The sequence below is a fragment of the Petaurus breviceps genome, unplaced genomic scaffold (assembly GCF_028583685.1).
Source record: "Petaurus breviceps papuanus isolate PSGF00001 unplaced genomic scaffold, PetGlider_PUasm1.0 90994, whole genome shotgun sequence".
Classification (NCBI taxonomy): Eukaryota; Metazoa; Chordata; class Mammalia; order Diprotodontia; family Petauridae; genus Petaurus; species Petaurus breviceps.
In genome coordinates, this window is record NW_027187393.1 from 953,972 (window position 1) to 968,966 (window position 14,995).

A 14,995-nucleotide genomic window follows, 5' to 3' on the forward strand; every position below is an offset into this window, starting at 1 on the left:
CATCCCCTCTCCTGCCTGAATCCCATCTGTTCCACCCCTCGGTCCCCTCTCTACGAGGATGCTCCACTCACCAGCCTGCTCTGTGATGGGCTTGGCAGGCACACAGGGATCTGCACACATCTGGCTGGCCAGCCTGACTGCCTGCCCACCTCCAGTGCAGGTCGAACATGCCCCATGCATACCTAAGAGAGGCTTCCATATGGACACAGTAGCGGTGCCCTCCAGGGATCTCACAGGAAAACATTCTTTTTTCCTTCATTAGCTAAGAGTTGAGTGGAGCCCCTGCCTCCCTCTTACCTTCTCTCCATCCCTCCTCTCCCTCCCTTTCTCCATCTTTCGTCCTTCTTGATCCCCTACCTTTTCTTTGCCCAGCCCATCCTGGTTCTTTCTTCCTCTACCCTTAAGGGGCAGTAAGTGGCTGGTTTGAGCCCCAGGAGATGGGACAGTTACCTGCCCAGGGCACCAGCAATCTCCAGGAATGCTGCTCTAAGCTCCCCCAAGCTCCATTCCCTTTTCCCCTAGAATCCCTTGTTCCAGGTAGAGGACAGGGCATTGCAGAGCCTGATTTGGGGCACTGGAGGGACAGCTAGTCACTGTTTAATTGAGAGAAGCTGTTGTCAGAGGTGGTCTTAGTGATAGGGGACACTCACAATCATCGGGGTAACTCAAGGGGCCAGAGGCCTTGTGCTGCAGGATTTATTGGGAGAGTCTGCTGGTTAGAGCTTCTTGGGGGGAAGTACCACCTGATTGATGCTGATGCCCATTTCCTTAAATGGTCTCACTAGGGAGCAATGCCTCCCACTGGGCCTTTCTCCCTCCCAGTATTTCAAGCCTTCTATTGTCCCCTCCTTTCCCCAAGTACTACTCCAGTCCCCTACCCCCAATTTCTCACTTCTCCATCACCCCCCACTCCCTCCTGTCTCATTTCATGTTTTGTCCAGCCTTTCTCCTACCCCACTTCTGTCCCTCCTATTCCTCTTCCCCTTTTCATCTTCTGTTGCCTTCCCAGTACTCCATCCTGCCCCTCAGCATCCCTAAGACCCCTTCTGCTTCATTCCTACCCTTCGCTACCCTTTACACTTAAGTTAGCCCTTCTGTCCTAGGATTTCCCTCACTCCCCCATCTTATGTTATGTCATCACATGTTACACAAATGAATATGTATTGGGAGGGGTGTTTGCAGGTTACATAGATGGCATTGTGGTGATACACATATACACACGTTACATGAATGAGTTGAGGAATGGACTGTTTCCCTGTGGCATGGATGGTCATGTGTGTGATGGGTGGATGTGTGTGTATGTTGTATGGATGGCCATGTGTGTGCTGAATTCTTATTGCATGGGTTGTCTTGTGTGACAGATTGTTGTTGGTATGTTGTACAGATGGATTGTGTTCGTGTGTGCTGATGAACATCTGGGTGAGGGTGCACATGTGTTTATATGTTGCATGGATCAACTGTGGAGGGTGTTTTCATGTTTCACAGATGGTTACGTGTATTTGCAATTTGTACCACGTGTGTGAGGGTTATGTGTTTGTGTGTTGCACAGATGAACATGGTGGGGGCTGCCAGTGAGTCAGGACTGCACAGCCTTGCGGAGGGCTGGGGGGAGGGTTGGTACCAGTCACTGGCAGATTCCTGGGGGGTGTGGAGAGAGAACTGAGCTTTGTAAGGGGATAAGCTAAGAGGCAGTAGGGGAGATCAGGGTATCAGAGTGGGCACCTGTTCAGGGCAGTGGCCAGGAGTTGCCTGCAGTGCTCCAGGTGAGCATGGTGCCCAGCGTGTGTCTAGGGGTAGCCCTGGCCCCACCCTGGCAGACAACGTGTCCGCCTCTCAGTCCGAGGGGTGGGGAGGGGAGAGGAGGAGGAAGGCGCCAAGGTGGGTGCCCCAAAGGTCTTTCTCCAAACACTCAGGGTGGTCCTTTGTGCCTGGGTAGCACAGGGAGGAAGAGCTTGGGTGGCCCAGGAGTGACCCTAGCCCTAGCAGCTCAGCCCTGTTCTCAGTGAAGGATGCATGTCTGTGTGGGTATCTGTGTCGGCAGGGGGAGCTGGGCTCCCCAGCTCTGTGTTTGATGCCACTTCATTTGAGACCATAGCTCCACCCCCGACCCCCCCCAGGCCTGACCCAGCCCTGACCCCAACCCTCCTCCTTCTCTCACATACCAATTTCTTTCACCTACACCCCTCTCCTATAACCTTCTATCTCACAAATACTCATACCCATATCACACTTATACCCATCTATCCCTTTCTCACACACCCTCATATCTGTTTCTCTCTCTCTCTCTATCCTTTACACATACACCCTCCTGTTTGTCTAATTCTCTCTCACACACACCCATCTCTTACACATATACCCCATTCTTATCTGTTTTTTTTCTTTACACACCCATTCATCTCTGCCAAGCACATTTTCATGTCTTTTTTCTTCTCCTGTGTAGATCTTTTACACACACACACACACACACACACACACACACTCTCTCTCTGTCTTTCTCTCTTTCTCTGTCTCTCTCTCCCTCCCCCTCCCTCTCCCTCTCTCCCCCTGTCTCCCCCTTCTCCCTCTCCTTCCCTTCTGCATCACATTCTCTCACCCACCTATTCAATCTTTGGAAAACATGGTCATTTCTAGAGGGTATTCATGGGCCCCATTCCTTCCCTCATTTCTTCATGTATAGGGAGAAGGGGGTCGGTCCCCTGAGGAGCTAGGGTAGATTAGGGTTTCAGCTAGGATGGATCTCATAATAGGTCCCATTCCTGCGGGGCTTTTTGGTTTACTTGTGGCTTTCCTCACGACAGCTTCAGGAAGTAGGGAGTGTATTATTATCCTCATTTTATAAACGAGGAAACTGAGCCTCAGACAGTCACTAGTAAGTGACTTACCCAGGAGTATATTGCTAGTAAGTGGAAGAACCTGGAACTGACCCCTTAGTCTTTCCAGTTCCAAATTGAGTATTCTTTGTCATCAAGATGAATTAGGCCCAAAGTCTGCTGGGCTCCTTGTTGTCTGTCCATCCCCATCCCCCCCTATCTCCCCTCCCCCATTGTTCTTCCTGTGTTGGGGAAAGAGGGCCACTCTCTGTATACTGGCCCGAAGAACAAGAGGGTCGTCCCCACTTGGCCCCCATCACCTCCAAGCATTAAGGCATGGAGTTCGGCCAGTGCAGGTGGGAGGGGGGTGGTGCGTGCCCAGGGCTGTGTCTGTGGGCATGGCTCAGTGACTTTATGTGTGGATCTGACTCTGTGGATGTACCTTTCCGCCCTGATGCTCTAAGGTTTCCTGTGTGCTTTCGTGGCTCTGACATTTCTCACAAAAGCACCGACATCCTCCTAGCCTCAGATCTGTGTCCTCTTTGCCTCTTTTCTCAATTTCACGCTTCACATCCAGTCGGTTGCCAAGCCCTGTCATTTTTTTCCTTCCAAAATATACCTTGGAGTCATACTTTCCTTAGCCCCTCCCATCTAGTACCCCATCATCATTGCCCCTGCCAGCACCCTGTATCTTCCCCACCCTGTGCCAGGAGCCCTTGCCCTTCCAAACCCTTTTTTGTTGTTGTTGTTGGTTTTTTTGGAGGGCAAATGGGGTTAAGCAACTTGCCCAAGGTCACATGGCTAGTTTTTGTGTTAAGTGTCTGAGATTAGATTTGAACTCAGGGCCTCCTGAGTCCAGGGCCGGTGCTCTATTCACTACACCACCTAGCTGCCCCCCAAATCCCTTTTGTACACATTTTTTGAAAGTTACTCTGATGCTCAGATACCTTCAAAGCTCAGTTCCTATTTGAAGTTTTTCTTAATTCTCCCCATTGATTGATGTTTTCTCTCCAATTATTTTGTATTTATTCTGTATGTATATATTTTGTATTTGTGTATCAGTATATATGTTGTAGTCTTCCTCTCTCCCCTCTTCCCCAGGAACCCCCCCCCCAAAAATTTAGAATGTAAGATCCTTGAAGGTAGGAGTTATTACTGTTTTCTTGTCTTTGTATCCCATGTGCCTAGGACCATGCTTGGCACATAGGTACCTTATAAGTGATCTTTGAATGGATAATTATAATTAATTTGATAAAGTGGAAAGAGCTTGGAATCAGAAAACCTGGATTTGGATCCCAGCTCTGTTCCTTCATTGGCTGTGCGACTATTAGTAAGTTACTTAACCTCTCTGCCCTCAGTTTCCTCCTCTGCTAAATGAAGACAATATGTGGCCTGCCTAACCAGCAGTGCCATTGGGGAAAAGATACTCTTTGAATTTTAAAGTGCAATGTATGTGTGAATCATGACTGGGATTTTTTTTTTTACTATTATCATAATCATCATGATCAAATCCCAATTTATGTGTTTGTCATTCAAGGCTCTTTTGACCTTAAATTCATTCATTCATTTGTCCCCAGTTTAACTTTTCCAGCCTCATTTCCCACTACTACCTCATACAAACCCTTCATCCCAGTCCTGCCCACTTCCTAGCTGAGGTGTTTTCCCTTTGCTCACCTTGCTCCCTTCCCCCAGAATGGTCTTTTCCTTCCTCTCTGCCCACCCAGATCCTTATTCATTTTTATGGACAAGAAGTAGGGAGAGCTTGGGTGTGAGGCATACCTCAATCACTAAATAGTTATGGTCTCAAGAAAAGCACTTCACATTGCACCCCGCTCCCCTCAGTTTTGTTATTTGCTGCAGTGAGAGGTTTGGATTAGATGATGCCTAAAGTCCCATCCAGTCCTGACATTCTGGTTTCTAAATCCTTCACCCCAGGCTGATAGGTCTAGACTGGAAAAGACTTCAGAGACCACCTAATCCAACCCTCTTCATTTTCAGATGAAGAAACTGAGACTCAGGGAGATTAAGTTTCTTGCCCAAAGTGACATAAGAGACTTGAACCCAGGTCTTCTGACCCTTTAGCAGTTCTCTTTCCTCTGCACCATGCTGCACTGCTGCAATCTCCCCACTCCCTTCTCCTCCCTCTGAACTGTTAGCACACCTGTTGTTCAGTTGTTTTTCAGTGGTGTTCAACTCTACATGACCCCATTTGGGGTTTTCTTGGCAAAGACACTGGAGTGGCTTGCTATTTCCGTCTCCAGCTCATTTTACAGATGAGGAAACTGAGTCCAACAGGGTTAAGTGATTTGCCCAGGATCACACAACTAACAAGTGTCAGGCTGGATTTGAACTCAGGAAGATGAGTCTTCCTGACTCCAGTGACACAAACTAGCATTGATGGTTTCATATGAATTCATGTATGATCCCAGGAAGTGTGTTGGCACCCATGTAGAAGCAGGTCTTGTAGGAAGGAGGGTTGGTTCTCTTTCCCCATCTGTACAGGGAAACACACTTCCATCTGTGTAAGCAGATGCTCTGGCCAGAGAACAGGACAGGAAGGGATCACCAGCTAGCAGGTGTGTCTTAGAACATAAGGAATGGTTTGAGGGAACCAGTCCCTGCCTTCAAGGAGCTTCCATTTTAATGGAGGAGATGACATTTAACACAGAGTCTGCATAAATAATAACATATATGTACATAAATAAGAAGACACAAAATAAACATAAAGCAATACTAGGGAGGAGGAGGCAGAAGACAGAGGTCAGCATCAGCAGAGTCTTTATGTGGAGGGCAGCCCCTCAGCTGAGCTTTAAAGCAAGCTGGGGATTCTAGAGTCGAAGGGAGTTCATTTTAGGCATGAAATACAATGTGTACAAAGGCATAGAGGTGGGAAGTGGATGATGGAGTGTAGAGGCAATTAAGTGATTCAGTGGATAGAGTACTGAGTTCAAATCCAATCTCAGACACTTACTAGCTGTGTGACCCAGGGCAGGTTACTTGACTTCTGTCTGCCTTAGTTTCCTCAGCTGTAAAATGGGTATGATAGTAGCAACTACTTACTTCCCAGGGTTACTGTGAGGATCAAAGATGATATAGCAGTGCCTGGCACATAGTAGGCATTTACTAAGTACTTGCTTCCCTCCTTCTTTGTGTGTGAGGGACAGAGCAAGAAGGCCAGCTTAACTAGACCTTAGCATGCATGAAGGGGAGTAATGTGTCATGAGACTGGAAAGGTGGGCTGTACCCAGCTCTGAAGGACTTTAAATGCCAAATAAAGGAATTTGCATTTGGTTCTAGCAGTAAGTCATAAAGAGCCACAGCAGGGGACTGACTCATAATCCTTTGTCATTTATCTGGTTCTTTGAGGTTTAAAAAGAGCCATTGTGTATAGCCATATTTGTTATACAAGGGTATATACCTGCATACATATGCATGTATGTGTTGTTCATGTATTCTCTCCCCAGGTATTCATGGATATGCTGCTCTTTTTTTCCCATGAGATGCTGGAATTCCACCAGCACAGTCCTTAGCTAGGTGGCCCAGTTGTATAGAGTACCCAGCTGGAGTCAGGAAGACCTGAGTTCGAATTTGACCTCAGTCAAATGTCAGCTGTATGACCCTGGGCAACCTCTATCTGCCTCAGTTTCTTCAACTGTAAAAAAGGGATAATAATAGCAACTACCTCTCAGGGGCATTGTGAGGATCAAATGAGATAATATTTGGAAAGTGCTTAGGACACTGCCTGGTACGGAATAGGCATTACATTAATGCGGATTCCTTTCCCTTTTCCCAAGACACTCTCATCATGCCCCTCAGGAAGACTTGGTAGCTCAGACTCACAAAATGTTGGAGCCAGAAAAATCCTCAGAGATTTTCTACTCTAGTCTTACCCTTCCCCCTTCATTTTACAGTGAGGGAGCAGAGATGAAGTGAAAAAACTGGGGAGGGAGAGGGAGGGAGGAGTCAACTTGTATTTTAAAGGAAATTCCTCTTTTCCTCCTTTGGGTCTCATGACTCTTCGTCTGGTATCTCTGAAAGGGACTGTGCTGGGATCTTGCCTCTTTGCAGATAGAGAAACTGGGGCTCACTGAGGTTAAAGTGGCTTGCCTACACTTACATGCCTGGCACTTGGCACTGTCTTCTGCTGACCCTACCAGTCATAGAGACTCCTTCTCATCTCAGGCCGACCAATGACAAGAAGTGGGGAATGACTCATGGATAAACCTTGGGCTCCCATTACATATTTGGAGAAAATTCAAAGGCTTGTTTTTGCTCAGTCCTTCAATCTGTTTTCTTGGTTGTGTTGGTTTTTCTAGTGGTTTATTCAAAGGAGGAACCTAATAAATGTTCAGTTGAATTGAGAAAAAGACCAGCTTGCTTTGCTAGGTGACATGGTGTAGACCAGAGGCCAATGCATATTTAACTGAAAGTCATCAGGGACCCAGGCATAAATCCCACCCTGGAAGCCTAAGAATAGTATGTGACCATGGGCATGATGTCACTACTACTCTGAATCCAGTTTCCTTATCCTTTTTTAAAATTTATTTAGTATTTTATTTTTCTAGTTTCCATATCTGTAAAATGGGGATAATAAAAATAACAACAAACAACAATAATATTTATGGTACCAAAAAAACAAAACAACCTGTCATATCATTTCACCTGTGAGGAAATTCCTCTTTCATTGCAAATCAGCACATCTCTACAATTTATAGTCTTAAGATAGGTGCCTCTTAATGAGACAATGCATGTAAATTCCTTGGAGGCCTTTAAAAAAATGTGGACCATAATATCACATATATTATAATATATCACATTCTATAACATAATGTATTGTAATATATTAATATATGGAGATCACAGGGATATTGGGATGGTTAGGAAACTCACCATACCAAAGGATGACTCTTCTGCAATTTAATAGTCTTAGAGAAGCCTGTGAGCAGTGAGACATTAAAGTGACTTGCCCAAGGTCCCACAGCCGGTACGTGTCAAAGGTGATCGAATGCCAGGTCTTCCTGTCTTTAGATTTGGCCCTCTATCTACTTTGCCACAGTGTACCTTAAAGTAAACCTCAGCTTCTGTTATCTGCTCATGGTTCAGTACATTGTATCTAAGTTGTTGATTAAATGCACCTTGGATACTTGGATTGTAGCTGCTTGGCCACCAGCTCATTGCACAGACCTCACAGGTCAGAGAAGGGGTTCGGGAATCCCTCTTCCCCATCACTGCCTGGAGATTGACCTTCTCTCACCATTCAGATGACAGGAAGAGCCTCCAGTCACAACCCCCCAGATGACTGCAGGACAAGCCAGCTTCGACATCTCTTTCAGGAAGGTGTCATTGTACCCTCTTTAACCATTAACCTTTCACCCATTAGACTGTGAACTCCTTGAGAACAGGAACTAGTTTTGTTTTGGGTTTTTTTTTTTGCCTTTCTTTGTATCCCTACCACTTAGCACAGTGTCTAGCACATAGTAGGCACTTAAATACTAGTTGACTGGCCACTGGGGTCACCAACTTCCTACAGAATGAAGCATACATTTTTGGAGATGGCCAGTGGGGGAATCTGTCTTAACCATGCATATGACACAAGGGTTTTCTTTTTCTTTTTCAATTTGGGAAAGAGAAGAAGGGATAGGGGTAGGGTCTCTCCTTTTCCCACCCATCTCCCCCCCCAAAAAAAGAAGGAACTAGAAAGGTGAGAAGGAATCACAGACAAACAGGACAGCTTTGAGAGTTACATATGTGAAATGTATTATATAGTTAAAAATAAAAGCAAGCTGTACATAATGGAGATTTGCAGTTTCTGGTACATCCCCCTCCTTCTGTTCTACAATGTATATGGAAATAGGGTGTTTGTTAAGTTTAGATAAAAATAAAATTTTTTAAATTTACAGTAGAGGAAAGAGAACCAAGAACAAATCCCCAGTAGGGCAGAGGAGAGAGTCATGAATCTCTTCATTCCTGGCTCCCCCTCTTTCTGCACTATCCTAACTGGAACAAAGGTCTCAAGTTGTCCCTTGAGATTTGTCCCTTTGGCCCTGGGCAGAGGGTCCCACTGCCTTTCCAGCCTTATCTTGCTTGGACTGCTTGTTTTCTTCTGATTTACACTTGGAAGGGTCTCAGAGGACACCTAGTCCAATTTTCTTATTTTACAGATGAGGCAACTGAGGCCCAGAGAGTGGAAAAGGCTTACACACAGGCACACAGCTAGGGAGTGGCAGAGCTGGGATCCAAGCCTGGCTTTCTTGACTCTACATCCTGTGTTCTGTCCAGTACAACAGTCTGCATCTTTGCCTGGATGCCCCACCTATTAAAAGCATTCTCCTCCTTCCAGGACAGATCCTGGTGCCAGCTGGCTCCCCCACAAAGCCCTCTACATCAGATTTCTTCTGCCTCTATCTCATTTCACAGTTATTTGTGCATGTTTTTACATCTTGTTACAATCCAGGCTCCTGTGTTTTTTTGTATACTAACAGGAGCACTGCATACAGTAAAGGCTTAATGAAAGTTGAACAGAATTGACTTGACACAGCTCCTCGGGGTCAGTCATCTTGCTGTCCTAAGCTAGAACAGATCCTGACCTTATCTGAGGGGTTGGAAATCACCTTGCCTCAATTCACTTTTAGAAGAATTCAAGTATTTTCTATGTGCCAGGCACTTTGCTCCATTCTGGGAATATAAAGACAAAAATGAAAGTCTCTAGTCTCAAGGATTTTGTATTCTACTGGGGATAAACTACTTGTACATAGATAGGTCTCTTAAAAAATACATACAAAGCAATTGTATTTATTTCGCCAAAATAATTAGTGAAAGGGTAATGCTAATTACTTCGGGGAACCAGGAAAGATCCCTTGAAGGAGGTATTGCTTGAGCTGGGCTTTGAAGGGAGAGAGGGTCTCCGAGAGGCAGAAATGAGGAGGGAGGGCATTCCAGGCCTAGGGAACAGACAGCTGATGCAAAAACAAAACAAAACCCAAAAAGGCCTAGAGATTGGAGGTGGAATGTGGATAGGAAGCAGAAAGAGTGAGAGTACATGGGAGTCATGGGTAATCAGCCTGGAAAGAGAGGTGGGAGAAAGATTGTGAATGCCAGAGAGAAGGGTTTCTATTTTAATCGATTGTGAAAGGCTTTCAGTACCAGACAGGAGTTTGTATTTTGTCCTTAAAGACAATAAGGAACTTGAGGTTTCTTGAATGAGGGAATGACACAAATCAGACCTGAGTTTCAGAAATAACCGATTTGGCAGCTGGGTGAGGAATTGATTGGAGAGGGAAGGGACAAGATGCGGGGGTCCCAGTGAGGTGCCTTCTGTATTGATAGCACAGGTGAGAAGCAACGGGGTCCTGAGGGTGGTTGTGGTGTGTGGATAGAGAGAAGGAGACAGTTTCCAGAAAGGTTGTGAGGGGTTGAATCCACAAGACTTGGCAACAAATTGGAAATGGGGAATAGTTGAGACTGACTCCTGATTTTCAGAACTGGGTAAACCCGGAAAACAGTGCTGTGACAGAAATAGGGAGGTCAGAAGGAAAGGTGGGTTTATGGGACAGATAATGAGCTCTGGGGGGTGAGGGTAACTGTAGGAACAGGAATTGTGAAAATTTTCTGCTTACAGGCACATACCTCCAGCTGGGTGGGCGGGACTGGAATCACTGACGACCTTTCTAGACCACCTTTACTCTGGGTGGCAGGTGTTCCCAACGGCCCGGCTCACATCTGCCTGCCACCTGCTCTACCCGCAGCAGGACTCTGCACCTGTTGGTGAAGGTGGTTGCTGATGTGAGAGCAGGGATCATGGTGGCTCCAGGCATCACTCAGAGAGCTGAGGGACAGGCCAGGTAAGCCTGTACCCAGGTCAGAATGATTTTGTTTTGTCCTTCTACAAACCCAAGAAAAAAAACTAGACCCTCCCTGAGGAGGCATATATGAGACCTGACCCATGTGAATGGAAAGGAAGACATGCCATCCCTGATGCTTTTGTTTCTAAACTCCATACATGAGCTATTCTGGCTCTGATATAAGGCTGTTTGGGATCACACAGTGCCTTCCCTGCCCCCAGCTCCCACCCCTACCCAAGGGAGAATGATTGGGAAAGGGACACTGGTAAATGAGTGTGAGGGAGACTTAGTGCTCATCTAGGACAAATGCTGCATTTATCAGAGGAGGAAACTGAGACTTGAAGAGGTTCACTCAGGGCCTAACTATAAAAGCCAAAATTTAAACCCAGGACCACCATCTCTAAATCTAGTTGTGTTTTCACATTTGTGGGGCATGTGTGTGTGTGTGTGTGTTTGTGTTTGAGAAAGAGAAAGAAAAGAGGTATAGAGTGTCTTTGTTTGGATTTCCTCCCGTGGGATTAGAAGAGAACAGGATTGAGGAGGGGGAGCCCTGGCTGCCTTTGTCTTTCCCTGCAGGTGAGATGTTCTGTGTTTGTGTGGGGCAGGGGGTCTGCCCCCTCCCATTGCTCTCTGTCTGAGCGCCAGGAGACAGGTGGACAAAGAAAGAGAGGCCTCTCCCAGTCTCTGCCCTCCCTTCCCAGTAAGGCTCCTTGCTCTTGGGAATTTTGCCAGCCCACCCTAAATCCAGATCTGGGGTCCAGATTCGATGGGGGCCTGGGTTCCCTCTGGGTGATGGAAAGGACTGCAGGAGGGAGGGGAAGGAGTGGTCATTAGCAGCATAGAGCAGGTAGGAAGGTAGCCCTCCACCACCCTACAACCTCTCCTGCCTCTTAAAGCTTTTGTTTCTTCTACCCAGCCCAGCATCTGGAAGGCCCATCGCTCAGGGTCACCTTGAAGCTCCCAGCTGATATTAAGGGGAAGGGGAGTTAGTCTCCTTCTTGGAGATACTTTTCAGCTGGGGACAGAGGAGGGTGGAAATGGGACTGGGAGGAGAGTGTCTAGGGCCCTTGTCCCCTTTCCTTGTTTCTCTTGTCTTAAGGGAAGGGAGTGGCTTGGGCTCACCACCTACCTGGAGCCTTCCTACTTGAAGCCCAGGGGCCTCAGAAGTTGACTCTTACTGATCACTCTGACCTCTGCCTCTTCCAGCACAATAGAAATCCCTCATTTCTGTTGCCAGAGGGCTCCGTGTATTTGCTATCCTTTCTATATGAATCTAACTCTTCCTAAGTAGGGGAACATCCACATTCTCTCTTCAGCCCGCAGAGATCCCAACTGCATTTTCCTTCCTTTTCTTAGCCGCAACTCCTTGTTTCAGTCTCTGGTCCTCAGGGACCTGATGAGGGTCCCCTAGGCATTCTCTGAAGGGGGATGGGCAGAGGCCACTCACCATCTCTCTTTCTATTCCCCTCTCCTTGGGGTTCAAGCCCTAGCACAGGTCTCCCATCCCTGCTCCTACCACCATCAGGACTAGGAGAATCTCTGAGCCAGAAGGAGGCTCAGAAGGGCTGGAGTGGGACTTCTTCCTTTAGGGACAAGGGAGGCAGTCAAGGAACCCTAGGGACACTTGGCAGATCTAAACCATCTGGTTTTAATCAGTAGGCACTGAGCAGGTTTGCCAAGGCCCCAGCCCAGAGTCCACAGGGATTAGCAATTAACAGCTTCAACTTCTCCCTGACTTTTTCCCCCTCAGTCTGAGAAGAATCCCTAGGGAGGAGCTCCCCTCTTTTCCCTCCTGGCTCCCCTCTCTTCCCTCTTCCCTAAACCCTGGAAAAGGATATTCATACCTGCTAGGGGTGGGGTGAGATTCTGTGAGCTAAGGGGGCTCTAGTCCCAGGCTCCTTTTCTCTAGGCCTGGGCTTCCAGATAAGGATGAGAAACCCATAGCATTGTTAACAGGATAGTTCCTTGTCAAAAATCTGTGAAGTTATTCGGCAGCCATTCAGTCCTTTCCCCACTCTCCCTTCCTTTGGTTTTCCTCCTTCCTGGAATGGGAAGTCTCTCTGATCTTATCTATGCCCACCCCACCCCCCAAACAAAGAACTCAGGTGGGGATCCTTCCACCTTTGACAGTTATTCTGTGTAAGACTTTGGGCAAGTGATTTAACCTAGTCCTCAGTTTCCTGATCCTCAAAATGAGAGGGTTAGACTAGATCAGTCCATCAGTAAGCATTTATTAAGCTTCTGCTGTATGCCAGGCATTATGCTAAGCACTGGGGATATAAAGGCCAAAACCAACCCATTCCTGACCTCAGGGAACTTGCAGTCTAATGAATAGATGGCTGAAGACCCTTCCAGCTCTATAGCTAGGGTCCTACCACCCCATGAAGGGGTATTTTTGCATAAAAGACCACCACTAGCTCTGGGCTTCAGGAGGTAGGTTGCCTGGACCTCTGAGTTTTTCATTGCTGTATTTCATGTCTCCCCCAACTAGACAAATGTGCACCTCAAGAGCAGGAGAAACCCAGTTTTGTTCTACTCTGTGACCCCTACAGCATGGAGCCCAGGGCCTAGCACACGTGGGATAAACCCTGGATTAGGCATCAGAAGTCCTCGGGCATTCAGTAGAATGGGGATAACTATGCCTGGCCAGCCTTCCTTCCAGGGTTGTTCTGAGTCAGGCTGAGAGAATGGGTGGAAAAGCTTTGAAACCAGAAAACACTACCACCCACACACACACCCTCTGCATGCAATTTGGAGCTATCATTATAATAAGCACTTATTTATTTGATTCTGATTTGGTCACTGAGCTCTATCCTTCACCACCCTCGAGTTTCCCCTCCCAAAAATTTGACTGCAATCTCCTTTCCCATGATAAATTGTTTGGGTGTGAGGCCCCAGTGCTTCTAGGTGATAAGCTCCCTGAGGGCTGAGGGAGCAGAAGAAAGGACTTAGCTAGAGACTGATGTGGAGTGTCTAGACTTGTTCTGGTATATGCGGTAGTTCCTGGATGTCATTGGTCCCTTGCTTAGAGCCATCTTAAGATATTGGAGTTATAGATTTAGAGCTGGAAGGGACCTTTAAGGCCATCTAAGCCAGCCACATCATTTTATAGCTGAGGAACTGAGACCAAGAGAAGTTAACTAACTTGCTCAGTCAGGATCACACATTTAGTGTCTGAAGAGGAATTTGAACCCAAGCCCAACACTCCATCCATTATGGCATGGTGTCTCTAGGTTAGAGGAACGTGGCAGGAGGAGAGTCAGCCTTGGCCATTGTCAGGAAAGCCCCTGGCCTTCGTTTAGAAAGCCTTGGGTAGGAGAGGAAGAGGAGGAAGCAGATAGATATAGTGCATTGATACTTTCAGGGGAGAGCCACCCAAACTGGAGACCATGTCACCCAGAAATTCATTTAAGCACTGTCAATTCCTTTATCTGGAAAAGAGACAGCTTAGGGGGTAAACGATAATTACCTAGAAGACAGAACTTTTGAGAAGTACTGAGCTATCACTCCATGTTTTCTATTGGAAGGTAGATGACTAAAGGAGGAGGGGGTTGAAGGAGATGGGGAAGGTCAGATGGACGTGGTCAGCTGGTCCCACTGATCAGTCCAACCACAGCCTCTCTGGTAGTATGTCAGGGATAGGGAGGATGGAGGGGCCCAGGGGCCCAGGGACAGGTTCCTAGAGATGCTGCTGCTTGGAGCTGATCCAGGGAGCATTTGCATTTAGCCCCTAGGGCTTTCATGTTTCATTCCTTTCTAAACCTGATCTAATCTACAATTCCCTGTCTCTCTTCTTTTGACATATATTTTTACCCAATTCCAGTCCCCAGTCCATTTTCTCCTTCTACACTTTGCTCCCCCACATTGCAGAACAAAATTTAGTATTCCTAGGGTCTTCATACAAAGGGAGTGGGAATGTTTTTCCATTTTTTCTTTGTCTCTGCAGGGCCTATCACAATGCCTTGCACATAGCAAACACTTAATAAATGCTTATTAGATTGGATTGGCAAATTCGGTCGTAACGCACTAGGACAGTTTCTTTCTTAAGCTTTTTTGTGACGTGGACCCCTTTGGCAGTCTGGTGAAGTCACTGGACCCCTTCTCAGAATAATGTGTTTAGATGGAAAATGTAAAATACACAGAATTAAAAAGGAAATAAATTATCTTGGAACACAGGTATCAAAAATTTTTTTTAATGAGTTCAGACCCCAGATTAAAAATCCCTGCTCTGTAATAAGCCCATTAGAAGTAGTGATCACAAAAAAAAGAAGTAGTGATCAAGGGACCTCTCTGTGGGGTTTGCCACTGCTAGCCACACGCAGTCCCCTATTCGGGACACACTCT

The 14,995-nt window shown here is 46.7% G+C and overlaps 1 protein-coding gene across 1 annotated transcript in view; it reads left to right on the forward strand.

Moving 5' to 3' along the window:
- The window catches only part of UNC5A (unc-5 netrin receptor A), a 108,416-nt gene that overhangs the window by 411 nt on the left and 93,010 nt on the right, over positions 1–14,995 (forward strand). The gene's annotated exons all lie outside the window — the stretch shown is intronic.